Genomic DNA, 21,882 nt, shown 5'->3' with positions numbered 1-21,882 from the left:
GAGGATTAGTAGATCTAGCATGGAACCAATGCAAGAAACCTTGTCCTTCTGGACTGATAGATAAAAATTGGCTATCATTGCCTAGATCATTTATACTAACAACAGATGCCTGTATTTAGGCATCTAACTAAGAGCCCTTGTGAATTTATGTTTTCATTTCTTAGAAGGCTCCATTTACTGTATTGATTATAGAGGAAAATACCATTTTTTCTCAGTTGTAGTAGATATTAGAATCCAAGCATAAACAGGACAAACTAAATTTAAACATTTTATGTGAATCCTACTCTCTTGTTTTCTCTCTGAAAAGTCCAAATAATAAAAGAAGTTTGTTTTTTTTTTTTCCCCTGATAATTAAGCAGATTTTTAATCGAATTGGGTCATTGCTCGACTTTCCAGGCGTGTTAAGGATGCTTGGACTTGAGGCAAGATTAGGGTTTGTCTACGCAAAATAGATCAGAAAGATGAACTTGGATATTAAATTTTATTGTATTAAGGTAAATGCTGAAGAACTGCTCACTGCCATTTTTTTTTTTTTTTTTTTTTTTAAATTATAGCCTTAATGGAAAGTGGTGAAATTTCAAATTTAATTTCTAGGTAACTGTTGAGAAATACTAGCTTTTAAAGACAATCCCTAGACTCTGCTCCTTCAGTAGGGTAAAATACCACTTTCTGATGAAAGTTCTTTAAAAGCATCAAAAGGAAGCCTCTGTATAAACTGATCTAAACTTTTTCCTAGGTATGTTTTTGACCTTTCTCTTCCTTCTAAGCAAATTGAGGTGATTGTATACATTCTTAATTTCAATGGCCAGTTTCAATCCATTGCCAAATATAGTAGAACAAAGGCATATGCTTCCTTCTCTTTTTTTGATTTTGTAAAATTTTGTTGACTTCCTACTATTATAAAATATCTGGATTTTAAGCAATTTAAATAATTCCAGAATAATTGGGAAACCAATAAATAATGATGGAAAGAGGGAGATGCAACCTGAATACAGTTCCTAGTATTGTTCAGGTGTCTATCTTATTGACCAGTCCATTTTAAGATAATGCTTTATTATATTATTTTAATATGCATCCTCTTTATCAATGTGAGAAAATTAGACAAACACCCAGCATAGAAGAAATAAAATAATAACAGGATTAACAAACAATCAGAGAAGCATGATCAGACCTCCAATATATAGAAAGAAAACAGGGTAATTAGGTAAAATAATAAAAGGATACAGGACTAACTTCAGATAGAATTTCTCTTTCATACGCTGTAGACTGCAGACGTTTCAGCATGTCTAGTTTTGATCTGTGTAAATTTGTTGGACTGTAAAGGAGACTCTCATGACTTGGTTAAAATGTTTAAACATTCTTGGGTAGGCAGGTGGGCAAAGTGACTTTTGCAAATTATTAGCCTGAGTGGCAGGTAATCACCCTATTCTTAATATTTCATTGCATTCAGTGCTGCACAAAAGCAGTTCTCAGCATCCTGAAAATGTATATCAGTTGTTGCAATATTTTCAACATCATTTTTTTGAAAGAGCATCTTAGCTTTTAAGTAGCATGAACTTAATCAGTGGTCTGGTGTTTTTTTTTTTTTTTCTTCTTATATCTACGTTATATTTAGAGACATTAATTAGAGTTTGAATGGCATGTAATATTCAGATAAAGGGTCTGATTATTATATGAATGTTTGTGAAATGTAATGAAGTGGCATGCATAGATATTCTAATAAAAACTTTAGATGAAGAATGTTTTTATTTTTGGAGCATAACATTCATTCAAAATACATACATTAGTCTTATCCAGCCTCATTTTCAACGTATGCTTGGACTTCTTCATTTAAGATAGATCTGCCCATCTTCTGCAACCCTTCAGTAGATAAGAAGAATTTTCCTTGTGCATTTCAGTTCTACCCAGGGGACCAGCTGGATTTAATCACTTGATGGACTATGCAAGGACTGTGCATTCATAAAGTGAACACAAGGGGTGCATTTTTAGTTTATAAACTTTCATCTTTTTGAGCTGAACATCCCCAGCTCATCTTTAATATTAGTGGAGAGATTTTTTTTTAGTGAAAATTGATGACACCATTTAATACTATGTAAGAACAGCAGCAGAATTAGTAAAGGATGGTTGTAAAACTTGGTGCAAAAGCAATTAGAATAAAATGAACAACTTAGGGAAAGTATAACGTATCTTTAAATTATTCCACAGTGTGTCTTTGATCAGATTATCAGCTCATTGGTGGTGGTGTCTCTGTGGCGTTGCTGTGGTTCATACAGTGCCTGCAGCAGTGGGGCCTCTCAGCTGGTGCCTCCAGCCACATGTGGTAAACATACTAATGAGAGCAAAGATAATGTTGTCCTGTTGTTCTTGTGTGTATTTACTAGAGAAATGAATAAGCTGCTAACTCCAGTGTAACCAATGTATCTGGTGTTGTAAGTGCAACTGTCAATGAAACCTAACTAATCGTAACTAATCCTTTGCTAGTTTTCCTAACAAGGAAGGACAACCTTTTCTAGCTGCTTATTTCCTGTAACTTTACATATCTTAATTAAAAAATTGTTCTTCTCACGATGTTGATGACCACGAGGAGATCAAATCAATTCCTTCCCTTTCACTGAATGAAAGAAAACCCAACCCAATAACCTCCTAAAGTTCATTCTGAGATAGCATGCCATTTTCAGTCTACTGAGTTAATAAGACTGGAAATGCAATTTCATATTTTTCATGCTCTACTTAGGCCTTCAGCATGAAATACTCTCCAGTGTTATCTGTAATAGACTAGAAGACAGGTTCTGAGTACCACCAACTTCTTTCTCAGATGCATGGTGCTAGGAGAAGTATCTCTAAGGAAGCTCTTTGCTACGAAGTTTCACACAAATGGAAGATGCTTGGGTGTATTCATTTTATTTTGAAAAAAGTAATATTTGAGCTACGATCTCCTAGTTCTAATTGTCTTGTGAAGACATCGGAAGACATGGGGAGACATTCATTGTCCCTGAACTGTAGGAGCACCTTTATGAACTTCTGAGCATACACAAAGTATTGTTTGGTGATGGATGCTGTAAGATTCATTGAAAGTGCCAAGGCATTTGCCTGGCTTTTGTCACAGGAACTAGAACTATTCACTTTCTTAAGAATTAGGCAGAAGTAACATCTGAAATTAGGAAAAATGTACCCCATATCACAGTTTTCCTCATGGTATTTACATATTTTAACTCATCCCCATTCTTTTTTTTTTTTTTTTTTTTTTTTTGGTCATTTGATCACAGTTTTTCCAGAGCAAATTCTTTCTCATATTCATATCTATGGTGTTTTCAAATACTGTTGTTCTACGTTGTTGTTATGTACCTTTGTTCAGTTGTTAAGCTTGCTCCCATATGGGTGATGTTCTCCTGCATCTTGCCTGTGTCATATTAAAAAAACATAGTGTTTCTTCTGAGGTTGACACAGCACCCATCACTCAGCTCCTCTGCGTAGTGGCACTCCAATTTGACAACATTGTCTTAGAGAATAAAGTTGAAAGGGTGACATCTTTCATCTAGATAGAGGCATGGATTCATCCCCATGTATCTGGCTCTCTCGTGTCTACTGCTGAGCAAAGTGACAAAAGAGAACAAATATCCAAACTGAATATCAGAATATCTCTTACTTTGGGATTGTATTTGTCTGTATTCCTGCTATGCTTACAATATTTGGAGTGTTTCAAAGCCATGAGAACAAACTCATAATACTTTGGTACGTAGACAGCTACTATCCACATCTCGTGAGTTGGAATTCCAATTAGTGAGATTAATGGGCTGGATTTGAGATGTGCTTGGTGACCAGAATCAGTTATCGTCCCTGAAAATCAAATCCAAAAATGTTTTTCTATTAACAACTGAAATCTTATCTCCTGAGTCCCAGTTCAGTGTTTCAGCCCCAGGCCAAGCATTTGGCTGTGAAAGCAAGGGGCTGGGGGGGCAGGAAGGCGCAGAGACACTCTGGTTGACCGAGTTCGGCTTGCTGGCTGTCTACACTCCAAATTTCATCACATGTATTCTTGCTTCTTTATTCTCCTCTTTCTTCATCTCTATCCCTCTTCCAAAATGCTAAAATGCTATCTAATAATCACTAAATAAATGTGAAACTGTTGTTCCACATAAAAATTAAAAAATAAAAATCCAGTTCTGGGTTGGGAGTTTTTGCAATTGAAACTTGCCTATTAGGAGAAGTATGCATGATTAGTAAGGGTGTTTTTTTTTTTTTTTTTTTTTTTTTTTTTTTTTTGTGTGTGTGTGTGTGTTTGTTTTGTTTAAATTGAAGGACATAAAAATATGCTATGAACAGATCAAATAAGATTGAATATATTTGAAATAAATATTTTTATTAGTGGTCTAAAGCTGCTAGCACTAAAAAAAACCTCCTGGAACTCTCCTTTTTTATTCTTTCTAATGATAAACTTAACCACCTTCAAAGAAAATTAACATAGGGAATATAATGTATTTTTGAGAAAGGTTTGAAGCAGCCTTGTTATTTACAACTGTTTTTTTTTCATTTTTTGTTCTTTTTTCCAACCATGGTGATTCTCCTTTAAATATTTTACAGTGTATTTGCAAAAGTTATTAGTCGAGCAATGCAGTATAATTGATTGTTTAATGCCTCTAATGCCACACTGAAATTGTAATACTCGAGTATTACATATTTCAAGTGGAAGGAAAGAAAACTAAGTTGAACTCAGAAAAGCAAGAGTCTTGCAAATAAATGAGTAGAAGAATTAAATTCTGTATCTGAATAATTTTATTCTGAAGTACAGCTTTACTTTAAGAGTATGAAAGAGATGACATTTTCCCTGCCTACAGAAGGAAAAAAATGCACATTCTGAGACTGTTTCCCCCATCTTTTCTTATGCAGAGGTTTTATCTGCTGTTTAATGGGTAAACTTACTGTGAAGTATAGTTGCTTGTTTAACTTTACCCCTATTCAAGTCTTTGATTTTGGCAGGTTAGTTAATTCAAATAAAATTTGTGAAGTTAAGCACTTTCAAGAAAAGGCATAGGAGAACCTAATTTAACCTAGAGTGTTTCTTTTATTCTTCTGTTATTCATTTGAAGTGCCCTATCAGCTTGAACTGACCAACTTCAGTCATTTTTACCCTTTTATTTTTTTCTCTAATGTAAACTGAAATTCCCTGCTGTTCGTGGTATTTTAGTGTTTAGCATCATTTAATGAGCAGGTATCATTAAACTTAAAAGGTCCTTTTCTGTATATCTCTGATTAGTTAGTGAAAGAACCAAAGAATTCCTCTAATTTATCTTTGCTTCCTTGTTATATTTTGATGTTGGCCCATTTTACGATTCTGTGCCTTTTCATGAAATACAAAATTATAATTTTGGTTTGAAAGTAGGACAGAAAGTAAAAAAAAAAAAAATCATGTCTAGCACTGAGAAAATGTGTAAGCTAGTACAGCTTGTTTACCAATGAAGAGAATACTGTTTATTTTTTAAACTTTTACTCGTATAAATACATGCATATGCCTCTGTGGGCATGTCTGTATACTTATATAACATATACATATATAATATAGGTACATATTCTAATTTAAGTATTCATTATCTATGCTTTCCAAATATACTTATTAACCCCTACCAATAACCTTTGCAGCTGGGTACAAGTATATTCAGCACAAAATTCTTCCTTTCTTGTACATCCAAAAATCCTATTGAACTCCCTATTGAATTTTCATTTTGAGTGAGTGTAGGATCAAGGACCAATTAGTTGATGATAGAAACTCTATGGAATGTAAAATCTGAAAATTATTAGTTATTAGGGCATTGTACATGTTTGTGAAATAAGCTAAAGATAGCTTAACCAATGGCTTGGCTATCTTTAAAAAAGTCATAACGACAGATTATTCTTCTTACAATACTCGTTTGTTCAGGATTTTACAGTTTTAAGTCTTTGAGAAGAACAGTGCAATTTAAGATATGACTGTCATACTTGAAGGCTCATGTGCTGTTCGTTCAAACAAGGGTTTTCAAGATCAACTATTATTTGTTTATTCTATCGATTTCTTATTTTAATATCTTTAAGATCTAAATGATCTAATCAATACTAAAATGGATCATTTCTCCTGCTGAAATACTTGCCTAAGGTAATTCATCATTTGATGTAGATATTGTCACATTTTAAATAGTGACAGTTACAGTAATTGATTAATTCAATCCAATATACCATTCCAATATCCATTTCCCATTTTTGATGTGCTTAAAAAATAGTCAAGGATTTTGATTTTCATCTTATTTTCTTTTATGAAATAAAATCTGGGAGATAGAAACACTGCGTGAAGAAAAAATAATGAGGGTTGAATGGAAGTAAAGGTCAGATATTATGTAGAAAGTTGCAGATGGCACTGTATGTCATTAACATTGCTAACATCTAAAAAGATGTAACAGTGCTGCCTACTGGTTAGATGTAGTAGTATTAATGGATTAAAGTAAATGTAGTGAAATTATGTGTGCCATATTCTTCATTGTAACAACTGTGGTCTCTAGGTTTTCACATCCTGATAAGTATTGGCAACATTCATGGTTCTGCATCAAGATTAATTGCATTTTCTTATATGTGTCACTTGCATGGAAATTAGATGTGCAAAACAAAAGATGTCATTATTAAGGTTGTTATATTTCATGGACACCTGCAAAATTCCATTCTACTATAATTCTATGCATTCTGAAATTTCTCTAGTGAAATTGACAGTTTTTAGATATAAAATTGGTTTTATTGTCAGTGTTACTGTAGTTGGAAATGAGAAACTGCATAAAAACAAAAAAAAACAACAACAAAAAAGTTGTTATTTGCAAATATTTTCTTTGTAAAATGGTAGTAAATAAGAACAGCTAGTACTTGTGGTGCTTTATATCCAAGAAAATGAATTTGCTCTATAAACAACTCTGTAGTTTTCCTTTTAAAGATGAGTAAATGGAGGCAGTGAATTACTAAGATTATTTTTTAGACTTCTTTGCCTAAATGTAAACTCTTAATTTCAAGTTCATATGAAATTTTCAGGGGTTCTGAGTTCCTTGAGTATAGAGCATTTTCTGGAAATATCTAAGGGAATTAAGAGCTGGACTTTATATTTATACAGTTTTAAAACAGGCACTGACATCAATTTAGTAAAATAATTCCATTTATATAAGCCACGTGGGCAAAACTCAGCTTTTTCCATGTTCAATACAGTGCTTTATCTATAAATGCTATTATACACAAATAAAGTCAAATTATTTACTTCCATTGACACAAGGAGCTCCCTACCTATTCGCTTTAAAATATACACATTTTCTCCAGTGGTAATAAATGGAAGCTTTTTGAGACAACGGTGCTATTTGATGATACTCCCAAAAGCAAAACACAGAGGTCAAAGCAGCAATCTGCTATTCCTAGGGTGAGCTGCTTTACCCCAGAAGTAAGGAGAGGGAAATACTGAGTTCTCTTATCAGCAGGGCAAGAGTAATCATTGATATGCATACACATCTTCCCTCTTGTAGGGCCTCTTTCTTGTGTTGAAATACCTTCCCTGGGAGTCACCAACTGTAAGCCAGGGCTGCCTGCAGGAGCTCCGTATCAGTCGTGGAGACGATTCAGGCAGCTAATGATACTTGTAGCTAATTATCTCGCGCCACCTTGTCCTTGATTATCTTCAGGGGAAAAGAAGGAGATGCTACAACAAGGAGCTGTTTGTGCCACCTTCTGCTAAGCCTCCACTTGAGGCATCTGCTGAGATAATGGGTAAAAAAAGGACTAGTTGCAGGAAGGCTGCCCCTTCTGCTCTTAAATTAAACTGTTTTTTGCTGTTGAATCTGGCAATTTATTTCAAGGTGATAGTACACACAACTTTCTGGAATGCTACAGAAATACAAGAATTTTGTGAGTATATAAGTATCAGTGAAATCGGTGCATAATTTTTAGAATGGAATGTTTGATATTAGTAACATTTAGGAACCAGCTTTTACAACAAAATGTCCACTATGGTGTTGACATAGTACCAGTTCAAGTTCTCTTGTATGTGTTTTATATCTGATTAACAAAGATGCTGCTATGTTCCATGTTAAATATCGTATCTCAAATACAATTTTGCATGTAAATATGTATATAGATACACTCAATGGCAGTAATTCTTTTAAAAATGTAGTCACTCATGCAACGAAAATAGGGTTTCAATGGCATTCCCTCCCCAGACTTTTATTGGTTTAGCTGAAAGTGAGAAAGTCATCTCTTTTTTATTCTTCTTCAGCTGTTTCTCTACCTTTCTCCTCTGAGTAGGATTCCGGCCCTAACAGTGGATAAATGCAGTCAGTAAAAATTTGGGATCATGTTTATGTTTGATTAGCTTGTTTTTTATGTCTTATGATTTCATCTGACTGCCAAATGTAAGTAATTGAGCCCCATGACACAAAGAATTCAGTACATCATAACATATTGACTGAGCAAGACTAGTAATTACTGTATTAATGTTATTGTCCCTGTATCCTAAGCAGGCATGATATGAAAACCAGATTTGCTTTGTTGTAGCCATTTTTGCATTGTTCTTGAAGGATGAATACAGTAAGTAAAACGTCATCATAGATTATGTAATAAAATATCTGAAATTGTAATGCATTCATGACAAAAATGCAGTTTAGCATTATGTGCTGTAGCACAGTTCAGAACAATTAGATAAATTGCTGTTAAAAACAGAAGAAAAATCCATTGCACTTAGCTCAGAAGGGATAATCTTTTCTCTCATGCCTTAAAACCCAGAGTGAAAGACCAGAAAACTTCTAGGTTCATTTGCTTTCCATCATAAATTTTGAAATAAAGTAGGTTTGATTCAAAAACTTCTCAAAAATTTCTCTTCAACATATACTATGATCAGGGATATTCAAGCTAGAATTTCAACTTGCTCTTCCTATTTAAGAAACTCAGATTAGCCAAAATTAGAAAAGAAGGATCCAATCTCTGTACAATTGGGTGGAGGTGTTATGGGTATGACTCTTCCTTTGGTCTTCCAAAATGTGGCAAAGTCCATGTTCTACCAAATAGTTGGTCACTGGTTAATGTAAAGTTCTATGACAAAAGCAGGATAACTGATAAGGCTTAAGAAAAACAGTTTTTGCTATGTTGGCAGAAGAAAATGACTTGGATCAATGGGATATCACTTGCAGAAAAGTAAGATACCCATGACCACCTTTCTGAGAAGGTGGAGAGCACTGAGAAAGTTTAGAACCCAAGGACAGCTGAAGGACCTTGGAGAATCTCAAGGAAGGAAATGTGTATGAATGGTTCTTATTTTGCTTGTATATTTCTAGTGGGCTTGGTTTGTATTTTTGGTTTGGGTCTTTTTTTTTTTGGTGTGAAGCAACAAAATAATCACTGGGATTAACTGTGGTTTCACTGGGCTCCCACTGCAACTGGATTGTGAAGCTGTGTCTAGACTGTTAAATAAGATGTCTTCAGGATCATTCCTGCTACACAGAACAGCTGATGTTTATGTTGTGAATTCTCTGAGCTTCCAAAGCAATTTGTGGTGAGATCCACCTGTTTGTTTGGAATGGTTCCTGAAATGTTCTCACTTCTGAGCTGTGCCTGCATATCATCTGGAGGAGTGCTAGTTGGCATGAGCGAAAAGCATTTCATGAACAATTTTAACAATTTAAAATTTTAGTGAACGTATTCTAGTGTTTCTGGGCAGTATTTGATTTAGTAAAGACAGAGCCACTGAATCCCTGGAAGTGGCAGCAAATGGTGGCGTTCAGATCATGAATGAATCATTACTTGACCCATAAGATTTGAGAAATTAGGTAGAGCAAAGCCTGATGAACGTTCAAAGGAGCGACATCAACCTGAATTTTGAGCTGTTAATAAACTTAATCAAAGGTTAAAAAGAAAGAATCCCTGTTATCAAACCAAAACCATTTTACATTTACATTACAGTATTTTTTTATTGTGCCTCATCTTCCATATTCCATAATTGGTACTGTCTTTATCAGTTGGTCATGTCATGATAGTCATGAGCTATGAAACTGTGTTAGGCATTCCTTTTCAATCTCACTGGGGATCTGGTAGGGATATACACTGGTGAATCACCTAAGGTGTGGAGAGAACGGCAGTGCATCTTTTCTAATCTCTCCTAGATATATGTATTTAACTAATGAATTAAGAATTAGAGCAGAAAAATAAAGACAAATAGGATGCATTTGTAGTGAAGTTTTTTAAATGTTACGGTGGGATGAGCAGCATGTTTCTCATGATCTCTCTTATATTTAGAAAACAAACTTGATTTTGAAGTCAAACTTGGTCAAAATGATATTTTTTTTTATGATTGCAAAATGTTTGCAAAGTTGCAGAACTCCTTTTAAGTCTGCAAGGTGCAATATATCTATCCTTCATGAATTAATGAAAAAAACCCAAATCACTGAAACCTTTGCACCAGTATACTGAAGTCTTAAGTAAGGAGTGTTTTATGTATCAGCTACAGGTAAGGGCGTTCATAGGTCCTCAGTTCAGCATTGTGATAAACTTTGGGGAACTTGCTTTTCCTAGTGAAGCTGGTGGGAATCAGAATTACTTGGAAAGTGAAAGTTGTGAACACAATTGGAGTACCTTGTTGAATCAGATCATAAGAGGGGATGAGCCACCAGAATCTATATATTGACTTAGATGTTCAGTAACATTTTGTTTACCATGCTGTAGCTGCCACTTTGCAGGAGCGCAGAGCATTTATTGTAGAGCTTGAAGCTTTTTCACCTGTTTTCACTCCTCGCCTCATTGTGCTTTTGAGGAAGTGTACCTGTGCTGCTGTGCTTTGTGCTCAGTGCACTGTTCTCATGGCTGCTAGGCATAATCCCTGCAAGCTTTGGAGCACTGAAGGGCCCTACGTGCAAATTTGTGAATCACTAACTGCCTTCGGCATGTGGGGATATCACAGTGGTGCCTCTCAGTATATACAGTAGCAGAACTTCTGGCACTTAAGTGACGTCTTTTCATCCAGGGAGGCAAAGCTTTGGAATACTTTCATAGACTTAGAGGCTTCAGTGCCACCTGGTATTTCAAGCACTTAATTGCTGTTTTGCAACTTGTCTGTGGGAACCGAGGCTGTCTTTCAAAGATGCTTTCAATGTGTTTGTGTTGTACAATGGAAAGTGATGTAGTACATGCTCATTCTACCTGAGCTAGTACTGATCCCCACAAGTACTTCTCCATAGCACAGCTGCATGTCTGTGCAGAGACGCTCATTTTGGTATTAATGCTGAAAAGCCCTGCTGAGTTTCTGAGTTCTGTTCTGCAGCTAGCTTGAATGCCGATGGCTTGTGTTATATTTAACTGCAGAGGGTAGTCATGCCTCTAGACTTCCAAGTGAGATGCTCTAGATTCTAAGTGGCTTCCGTGTTTGAAGAATTTGTCATCTTTTCTGTCAAATAAATTTAATTATTTTCTTGATAGAATTACAGATCTGTTGAGCAAAATGAGGGAAAAAAAAAAAAGAAAAGAGCCAGCAATTTGTTATAACTTTTGGCTAAGTATTCTGTGAAGACAAACCCCCAAATAAATGAGTATGGTTAGAAGGACTATAAATAACAATATGGTAAGGTACGGAACTCAGTGAATCCTAGATCCCTTTGACATGTCTGCTCTTATTTAATGAATTATCCAGAGTACTTCCTCACAGCATTTTAGTGAAGTCCAAAGAAGATACTAATTGGTTAGAGTTGTCACCACTAACAGTGCTAAAAGAGTAAGAAAAGCTTTCAGCACACAGTAACTGTCTGTATAGGGATAAGGAAGTCATGATTCTGTCACCATTAAATTAATCTTAGAAAGTGTATATCTAATCTCATATGCCATATCCTTTATTTTATATTTTAGCTATCAACAGTGCTATCTTGAGTACCCATAAAGACCACAGTGGATGCAACAGTCACAGAACCAGAAAATTAGACTATTTTTCCCTCAAAATAAGTTAATATACACCAGAGAGGGTAAACTGAATTACAGGAACCTAGACAAAAGAGACATTGGGGTGAGGAAATGACAGTGAGGCACACTGCTCTAGGTCTTAGGCCACCCTGTTTTTATTCCTGTCTCTGCTGCAAGCCTGTTACGTGACCTTGGTCCAGTCACTTCCTTATCTTATGCCTCAGTTTTTTCATGTTAAAAAATGGGGATAGTGAAACTGACTTGCTGATGAAAAATGCTTTACCGAATGTGGGTGCTATTATAAGCAGGTTATCAGATCACCGGGTCGGTGGCTAATGGTTCATGAATTTGTAACTGTAATGTAAAGCTATGCAATTTGTTACTATGATTTACTACAGGTAATATATTCCATTTAAGTCTGAGCCTTAGTTAGCCAAAACAAACATGATGGGTTTCAGACAGAAAGATGTTTTAAATGATGATTCAAAAGACTTAATATACACGTGTAATTTGACTATAATTTAGATTCGGAAAATTTTTTTAAACCATATCTAAAGCTGTTTGGAACAAATGCTGCAGTTCATCGCAATAGGCACAGTGTAAGAATGAGGAGTTACCTCAACAGTGTTACTGAAGCTTGGGCAATGATACCAACATGAGCTATGAACAATTTGATCTGCATCTCAAATTGCAGACCCACGAAGGCATGAAACTAACTGACGAAGCTTCAGCATAACTCCACTGTACCAAGTTTTCTTGGCTAATATATGGGATGTATATCCTGTTCTGAAAAGCTGCTGTGTATCCTGTTCACATCTCACCTCTAGCATGGAGCTGTTCCTGCCTGGTTGCAATACTTCACATTTGACATTGGTGAGCTTCTGGATGAGATTCTTCACCTCACTCCTCTGGCCTATTGAGCTCCCTCTGAAAGGCAGCTTTCACATCCCCTCCATCACCTCAGTTTGGTACCATCCATGGATGTGTTGCGTGCACTCCGTTCTGTTGCCCCTGTCTCTGATAACAGAGATTTTAAATGGTGTTAGCCCAAGCTGTGTTTTCTGGAAAGCATCTGTAGTACCTGGCTATCAGCTGTTTTTCATACAGCCCATGCCAACAAATAGAAAAAAAAAACGTGTTGGAGAAATATCGTCTGAGTTGTGTAGAGGCTGATGAGCAGAGTGTAGCTGCTTCAGTGAAGGGAGAGCTCTTCTGCATGCCAGAAATTATAGATGTCTCTACAGTGGGATGCAGTCAGACCTCTTAAGAGGCTGCAGTACAGAAATAGGGCAATTATCTGAAAGTGTTAACATGCGCAGGCCTCAAAGATGTAAGAATAGGAATAGGAAAGGAGGCTAATATGACACATAAACAGTTGGCTGAATATCAATTACAAGTGATTAATGAGAAATGTGAAACAGTGTCTTCTACAAGAAACATCGAAGTTCAGTCTAGTCAAAATCTTATTTTTTTGCTTTTGTCCACTGTGAAAGATAGCCGCTGAATCTTCAGATAGTGCCGTGTTTTCTGCTATTTTTGTATGTTTGCTATTTTTGATGTCTGTGGCTATTAAAGGCTGCATTGTTACATACTGTTCTTGTAGGCTTCACACCTGAGACTGCAGCCAGAACTAGAACAGAACTGAAATACAATAGAAGCTTAGGTTGGATAGCTACTAAATACAGTTGCATATTTCAATTAAACATTATTGTGTAGCTTTGTTTATGGAATACATTTTCTCTCATATACATATTTATCACTGTGTGATCTGCATAGCTTTTTCCAACGTTGCATTTTGTCTGTAAACACTGATATATTTTTTCCTCTAGTGCTAAAATTAAAAAAAAAAATAAGGTTATCAGCTTGAAAAAGGTTTCTTTTTAATGACTGGACTTGAAACATCAAGGAAATCCACACTTTTGCCTAATTCTATATAAAATCCCATTAGATAGTGGCTCCAATGAAACGTAGAACTGAATTAGCTTCCAAGTATGCAGATCTGGTGATACTTGGGATAGAATTCTCTGTTTGTGAGTTTAATGCTTCCAACACTCCATATACTCTATACCACTAAATCAATGTAAGCCTGGTGCAGTAGCATAATCTGCTTTACTAGTTAAAGTTTGAAGTTAATCTTTTAAATATCTCTTTCTGCCATTCTGTCTTGGTAGTGCTCTTTTCTAATGCTTTCTCCAGGTATACTAGCTCTTGCAGTTAGTTATCATTATTTATTTAAGTTGCCATCCAAGTAACACAAAATTAACAAAACCCATTTCTAAGCAGAGTGTCTGGCACTCTTTTTGCTGCAGTGGCGTGCACCTGTTTATGCTAGGCCAGAATTTGCCCCAAATGTCTCATTTAAGGAACAACATCAATGATAATTTCGACTACTCTCATGCCAAATCCTGTCAAAACATTTTTGTTTCTGCACATCATCATTATTCGTTTATGACTGCATGGCCGTGGGAAAAAGATTTCTTCATTAATTACAGACACAGAGCCTGCAGAGGGAGCTCAAACCATTGTTTATGTGGGCCTCACTAAAATAGCAATTTTCTTACACAGGCAGTAGAGTGGCTTGTTATTTAAATATATCAGAAATTTCTTCTTCAGTCTAAGAGGCTTTTACATTTGGAACCTAGCTATTTTGGAGATACATGTGCAAATAAATGAGTCTGAGAAGTGACTGGGAAGAGTGAGGAGTTCTGGGATTTGGTAGGTGGAACTATTTGAAATCTCTTGAGCTGAAACATCCACGCCTCCAAGTCTTCCTTTCAGTCCTCATTCAGGATGGAAAATTGCTTTGCTAGGTCCCTGGGCTTTCAGGTCAGAGCCAAAAAAATGCAAAACGAACAAATCAAAATCTGTGAACTGGAACTTTGATCAGGAACATGCAGCTGGGACAAATGAAATGAGGAACAGACAAGCAGAGGAGGCTGCTGCAGGTCTTGGTGATGGAAGGAGAGGGAGCCAAGATAGTTTGGGTGTGAGCAGGTGACAAAACTTTTGGTTGAGTGAAATCTTCAAAAAAACATTTGATTTGTTTTGATTTGGTGACAGTAAATACGTTTCGTCATGAACATCATGAGGGAAGAGAGGTATGTAGCTACCACTGGAAGGAACTAGTAATACTGCTGCTCAATCATTGGGGAAGGATACATGAAAACAAAGCAAAACAAAACAAAACAAAAAAAACAACCATGCAAGTCTGACCAACATTACAATGATGGGAGTGCAGAGAAGGACAGCAATGCACTCCTTAGGCATGGCCTTGGCAAGCAAGGTAAGGGCTGGGGTTGAAGCAATCGATGTCCCTGTGCCACTCTCAGGATTCCCCATCTTTGGTTGGCCTCTACCTAGCAGCTGTGAAGCACATTGATCTTCCCATCTTTCTGTGGCTACTAAAAATGAGAAAGAACTTTTATTTTCCTGTCCTGTCAGATGTTCTGGCTTTTCAGGAGACAGGAGTGTGTACATAGCCAGAGTCTTTGAGCCCACACTGCCTTTCCTGCCCAAGTTGGCTGCTGTGAAGGCAAGAAGTATCTGCTATTTTGTTCAATTTTGAGAATCTTTTAATAATTCGGGATAGAGGAATTGTTTTTGTGGTGGTGTTAGGGCTTTTTTGGTGAAAATAGGTTTTCTCAATAATTTGCTCTTACAACAACCAGAAGTTAAGATTAGCTTTATAACTGATCACTAGTTGCAGCTATCTAACAGAGGCAAAAGAGATCTATTCATTTCTCAGTCTTTCTGTTGAAATGGTAAGGTTAACCAGACTCAGTAAGGCAGATGGTATCTGAGTTAGTATTTGAAAAACTTACTTGTCAGTGATAATCTAAACTGTGCTTCCAGGGGCAGAGCTTCACCTATCCTTCAGGCTTCTTTTACATCTTGTGTATATGACAGAGAATTTTTGAGTTCTCTTTTCAGCTCTGAAAAGTGTAGACTATTTGGTTGCTGTTGAGTAGTATCTTTCCAAATGGCTTGTATTATTCATGTCTTCTTTAATTTGCTAAAATAAACCTTGAGTCTCAAGTGCTTATTGCAAGTTTCCTACTTGGAAATGGTGTTGCTATATTAATACAACTTCTGATGAACAAAATAGTGGTGATAAATATTTGTGAGCAAGAGGAACGAATCATCTAACCAAGTGAATTTTAAATACTGAAATGAAACTCAGTTTTCTTTCCAGTAGTATCTCTAGTTCCACAGACATCATAGGTTCCCGCTGGTAAACACATACTGGTCTCTAGCATTGGGGGAAAAAAAGAAGTAAAATAAAGATGTAGATCCCCACCCCCAAATCTATTTTAGTTTGTTTTATCATCAAAACCTCTCCAAGTTTCAAGAATAACTTGGATCGAGACTTTTTAATTTATTGCAAACAGAGCTTTAAGGAACATATTTGTCCACTTTGCTGTTTTTAATCTTGTATCCCTGGTCACATGCTGTAAGTGAAATCTGTTATTAACCTGTTGGGTCCTGACTGCTTGTATGTTGTACTGTCATGGCATTTTTCTATTTGAAACAAAATGTGAACTATCTTGAATATAGGTCACTCCAGAAGTAATGCCTCCTGTTTATTTCCATGGAATCAACAGCTGACACAAAGAGCACAGTAACACTATTTGATAAAGCAAATTCCCAACTGAAAAATAGTATTTTTCAGCAGTCATTTTGAGCAACAATGAACGAGAGCCTGTATGCTGTGCTCTTCAAATCGGCACCAGCAGAAGTGACCAGTCACTGTCGACACTGCTGAAATGCACCACTTCACTGTACTCACCTCCACTCCTTGGTCTCCATATGTTCAGCAAGCATTGATGAATGTCAATGAGTGCCATTTTTTCCTCATGGGGGAATTCAGTAACACGCCTCTACTTCAAATGCACTTCCATGTCAGACATCATTTTGTCAGACTGCCCCTCTGCTGCCATCTGTTGCGTGGCAACAGAATGAAATGGAACATTTGTGGGAAGGTTCAATCTCTACTGCTGTGCCACCAACGTCCACTTCTGATGTCATGGACCAACATAATAAAATAGGAGACATTACTTTCAGAGCAGCCAGCCCTCATACATAGGTAACAAGCTTTGTATCTGCAGCAGATAATTACAGGATGGTCAGGCAGTTAACCATTTTTACTGGCTTTTTTTTTCAGCAGCAATAAAGTGATGTAGAATAAGTGTTAAAGTCATATAAGTTTCCACAAAGATGTTGGTAACATAGTTTGTTAATCTGACAGAGAAAAAGCGGTAAGAATTGACATAACATTAACAGTTAAGGTGTTTGGGTTTTGAGTGGAATCAACCATAACCATCACTGGGAATCACAGACTTTATTTTTGTCTTTCATAAAGTCAAAGACACTTTGAGTACAACCTGTGCACGTGAGCTTCATGTGTGATGTGTACCAGCTGCTTGGCTTAGCCCTGTGGTCCCCTTACCTCTTTCTTTGTTCCCCTTTGGAGCCAGGCTTTCTCCTGAAGTTTATTCTCTCCAGGAAGCAGCAGCAAGACAGGACTGTTCACCTCTGGATCCACTCCAGCCAGACTGACCCAGGACAATCCTTCAAGACGAGTCTTGTGCCCTTGCTTGCCCTCACGTGTCCCAGCACCATGCTGAAGGACACACAACTCACACCACTGTCATCACTCTGTAAGACCCCTCGCTGCTGATCTGTGGCCCAATCCTCTCAATATTTAGGGCACTTCGAACTGGAAAATGAATGAAAAATAATTACTGTACTTTGTCTCTTGTGGTCACCTCGAGTGCAAAGGAGCTGCAGGCCAAGCTGCATAAATTGCAGACGTGGTGGCTGAGGCAGCCCAGCCCCGAGCTGTGCGTACGTGTGCCAGGCCTCACATACTGCTGCGGGCCTGGGGCCGCCTCATGGCATTGTCCTCAAAGACATCGCAGGCATGGGGCTGAATCCCCACACATTTTCATAGCATGCTCCTGAATTGCCCCAGTGGGATGGCAGCAGCGGGAAATCCATCTGTGTTGTGGAGTGAGCTTCGTTCGCTCAGTAAGTTTTGTGCTGCCAGTCACAACATCCTCAGAATGGGAAAACCCCACCTCTAGCTAGCACCTGTGGCTGTCGTGCTCAGCTCTTGTCTGCGTGCAGCAAACAAAAGGCAGTGGTGTTGGAAAACTGAGAATTGATACGTAGCTTCCAGAGGCCAGGCAATCAGTCCTGCCTCTTCTCTATGTGCACGTGCAATCGCAGCCAATGCTAATTGTTGTTAACTGAGTACATTGGGGAAGGAAAGCTTGCTAAACAAGCCTTACTTTGAATAGTAGAAATTTGGAGGGCCTGCTTGAAAGTTGCTCATTCCCTCTTCTTTAATTTGATTATGCTTGTTACGTATCCTTTATTACCATACAGCTTGAACAGGAACAGTGCAGTTCTGATACCTGTCTGACCCTGGTAGTGTAAACATAAGGAGTAACATTTGTATGTTAGGGAATAAGTGACAAAATTTTACTTCAGATTTTTTTTTTTTTAAGATTAAATATGATAATGTGTATTCTGTGATCCAATATACTGTATCACGGGAAGATTTATACCTGGTAGCTGTTCTGTAAACCCACGACTGTGCTCCTGCCAACAACTCTTACGGAAGAAGTCTGTCCTCTCATGAGTGTAAAGGTTTTGCAAGGTTAAGCCTATGACTTCTAGTTATCAGTATTTAGATCAATATGGGGATTTCCTAAATATCGTCCACACATATTGGAATTTATATGACTTGATGATGCGTTCTGTTCGCATCTCTTCCCTTTAGTTCCTTCTGGTGCTCAGGACTGTTATTAAATCAGTTCGTCAGCTTATCAGTGTGAGGTTTGCTTAAAGATCATGCAGTACTAGAGATAGCATCCAACTGTTGCAAGAGCTGACAGTTGTCCAGAGGATTACAACTGTGATCATATCGAGTTTGGGGGGATCCTGACCTGTTATATGTTCTTTTGCATAATTGTTTCTGGAGGCAAAAGGGCAGAAAAGGTGCAGAATTAGAGCAACGCATTTGACGGGAACTTGTCATCTGAAAAACAGTTTGCATTGCCTGTCATCTTTTGTTTGGTAGAAAACAGGCTGTGACATAATACCTGTCACTGCCAGCGGGTTTTTCTCTGCACCCTGGAGTGAAAAATCCCATTCAGTAGCAGCTGTAGGTCTAGGCTACCTATGTGACTGCACAGGACCGGTGGTTTTACAGGTCTATACTTGTGTGCATGCAGGGGCCCACCTGCCCCAATTAGGGAGGGATGGAGATTTAAGGGGAAAAACAAACAAACAAACAAACAAAAAAAAAACAAAAAAAAACAACCATTAACAATTTAATGACAGCCCTGATGCTGAGAGAGGAGACTGGGAGATGTCTTCTGAGTTTTCTGTTGGGCCAGGAAGGATTTTGTGAAGAAGAGAGAAGGATGAATACCAAAAGCTCCAGGTGCACCTCTGGGTCATTAACGTAGAGCTGCTCCGAATGCTGGAGTTCCAAGCAGGAAACTTGCACTGGACGGTTGCGTTGTGGTGAGAAGATGGCAGGTGAAAGGTGGAGAGAGATGATTACATAATGCCCCCACACCTGAAAATACGTTATTTGTTTAATTACAGAACAGTGCTCAGTGTTGTGACATCTGTGGGGAATTTCTGCCTTCGAATTAATTCTAATCTGCGTAACAGAGTAGGTGTATGGACTGTTTTATTTAAGAGCGCGGAGTGTGTTTTAGGGGCTGATGACGAGGATGATGAGAATTCTGAGGTTTAAAAGCCTTTGGCAAATGCAGTGGTATCCCGGCCCTCGAGAAGCACAGCCTCCAATTACTGCGCTTCTGTGGTTCCATTTTTGCTGTAGTGCACATGCGGTTGAAATGGTCGTTTGTTAGTTTATTTCCGACTTGGGTTTCGGTCAGTATTTTGTTGTCTTTATCAACGCTTGGTAGGAAATATTTAGGGCTGAACTCAAGGTTAATGTCATTTTAACCAGCCAAACTTGAAGTCCCTCTGCTAGAGCTTTGTGGCAGAGGCACCTATCGCTTGATAGCTGTGTGAAACTGTTGCCTACAGAGATGGGCTCTTGACACTGTCTGCCAGCCTCAGGCTGTCCGCTTTGTGTCTGCTTTAATTGAAAATTAATAGTTAGAGGGTTGCTATGGAAATGATACCATTGCTTGCAGACAGCAAACCCAGCTTTTTGCAAAGAGACACTAGTGGTATTGTTTGTCCTTGTTGACCTCAGAAGTTCAAAAGCCTGGAGGAGGAAAGGAGATGCAAATATTTTACTTAAAAAAATTAATTTGCATATTTATAACGTTATTTTTGAATGTCAGAGACATCAAGTTTTTTTTTAACAAACTTTTGTGGGTAAAAGCAGGCTTTTAAACGTGATGTCAATTGTTGTTACGCTGCCTCGCAGGTTGGTAAGGCAGTGTTGCTGAAGAGCATATTATGTTATCATTGTGGTGAATGTAAACAGATTTGTGCGAAAATGTGATTTGACTGATGTGATAATGGAAACTTATCATTTATTTCCTCTGGAGTACATAAAGTCATTCGTATCATTGTATACATTACGCACAGTTTCTTTACTGAAACGTAACAGCGTGGACAGTTGGGGAAAAATAGAAATATGAAGAAAGTAGATCGGAGAATCTTTTCAAAGGGGAGGGAGCTACCAAACAGACCGCACCGAGCACCGAACTCGAATTTAAACTCCTTTTTTTTTTTTTTTTTTCTTCTTCCCTCCTCGGTGCTGCCTGAACCGGAGTTGGACATAGGAGACGTCATGTGATGGCAGGCTTTGCTCGCTTTGTTCATTCCTGCGCTAACGCATGTGTTCCTGGCGGCGTGCGCTCCCAGCGCAGCGCAGCGCAACCCGCGCCGGAGCCGGGGCCGGAGCCGGCCGCACAGCGAGCGCCGGGAGCGGCGCGTCTGAACGCTTTTCCCGAAGGGAACGGGCTCTTCCCGGACCTCCGCTTCCCAGCGCCCAAGCGCTGCCGCCGCGCGAGTTAATGAGTAAATTTTTTTAATACGGAGTGAAGAAAAATAGCTGCCACGCGGAATATTAAACTGTTCCTATCGCGGTGCGAAAGAATAAGTGCTTTCAGTTCATTTCAGAGGAGGCGGAGAAACGGTGTAGCCTCAGGGGTTGAAGGTGAAATGTGAAATTTGCTGTAATTACTTACCCAAAATGTCTGTATTAAAGGCTATTAGAAGCAGTTATTTTAAGTACTTCGCGCTCCGCCGGCTCCCCCTCCGCCCGCGCTCCGCGGGCGCTGCCGCGGCGGGGCCGGGGGCGCGGGGCCGCCCGCCGCATTGTCGGGCCCGTCCGCCGCCGCGCCGCCCCCGGGCCGCCGCGTGCCCCCGCCGCGCCGCCTTCCCGCGCCCGCCCCGGGCAGCGCCGGCCCCGCAGCCCGCGCCCGCCGCGCGGGGAGGGGGAAGCGCGGCGAACAAAGCTGCGGCGGGCGGGTGAGGCAGCCCGAGGAGCGGTAGTTTCCCGGCTGGCACTTTGAGGTTGCGATCCCCCCGCCTTTTATTCCGCCGGTGTCTGCACAAACACTGCTAGGCTACCTAGAGTACGAAATCTTAAAACTGCATGTGGTGTTGTGAGCTGGTAGCAGATGGACTTTCTTTTGCATCTGCTGTGTACAGACTTGGCTTTGTACTCTTTTCCTGGGGGAGAGAAAGTCTTTCTTCTCTGCTAGTTGATTCCTGTTTTTGTGAAGCAGCTAAGAAAACATCTGTGGCAGGCAGAAAAATTGACAAAGGATTGACAAACACCATTAGCTGAAAATTTTCCATTTCATTGCAACTATGCATTGTTTACTTTACTGTAAATATCTTAATACATCATCCTCTGAATATGCTGGCAGAGAGACTGGAGCACTGTGATTTCAATTAAGGTTAGTAATTGATGGTATCTAGCGTTCAAAGGCTGAGGCTTGATTAACA

The 21,882-nt window shown here is 38.5% G+C and overlaps 1 protein-coding gene across 16 annotated transcripts in view; it reads left to right on the top strand.

Moving 5' to 3' along the window:
• The window catches only part of FOXP2 (forkhead box P2), a 414,481-nt gene that overhangs the window by 188,981 nt on the left and 203,618 nt on the right, over positions 1 to 21,882 (top strand). Inside the window, exon 1 of one of the 16 annotated variants that reach the window (XM_090137418.1) lies at positions 16,643 to 17,011. The exons of 13 other annotated variants lie outside the window; for them this stretch is intronic. The gene's annotated coding sequence lies outside the window, so the exon portion shown is untranslated. Of the gene's footprint in view, positions 1 to 16,642; positions 17,012 to 21,407; positions 21,834 to 21,859 lie in introns of those variants that run through there. 2 more of the 16 variants (XM_090137409.1, XM_090137398.1) reach the window with 2 other exon arrangements.

The sequence above is a fragment of the Phasianus colchicus genome, chromosome 1 (assembly GCF_987193195.1).
Source record: "Phasianus colchicus chromosome 1, bPhaCol1.hap1.1, whole genome shotgun sequence".
NCBI lineage: Eukaryota > Metazoa > Chordata > Aves > Galliformes > Phasianidae > Phasianus > Phasianus colchicus.
The sequence above is the reverse complement of the archived record's forward strand: the minus strand, read 5'-3'. Positions and strand labels throughout refer to the sequence as shown.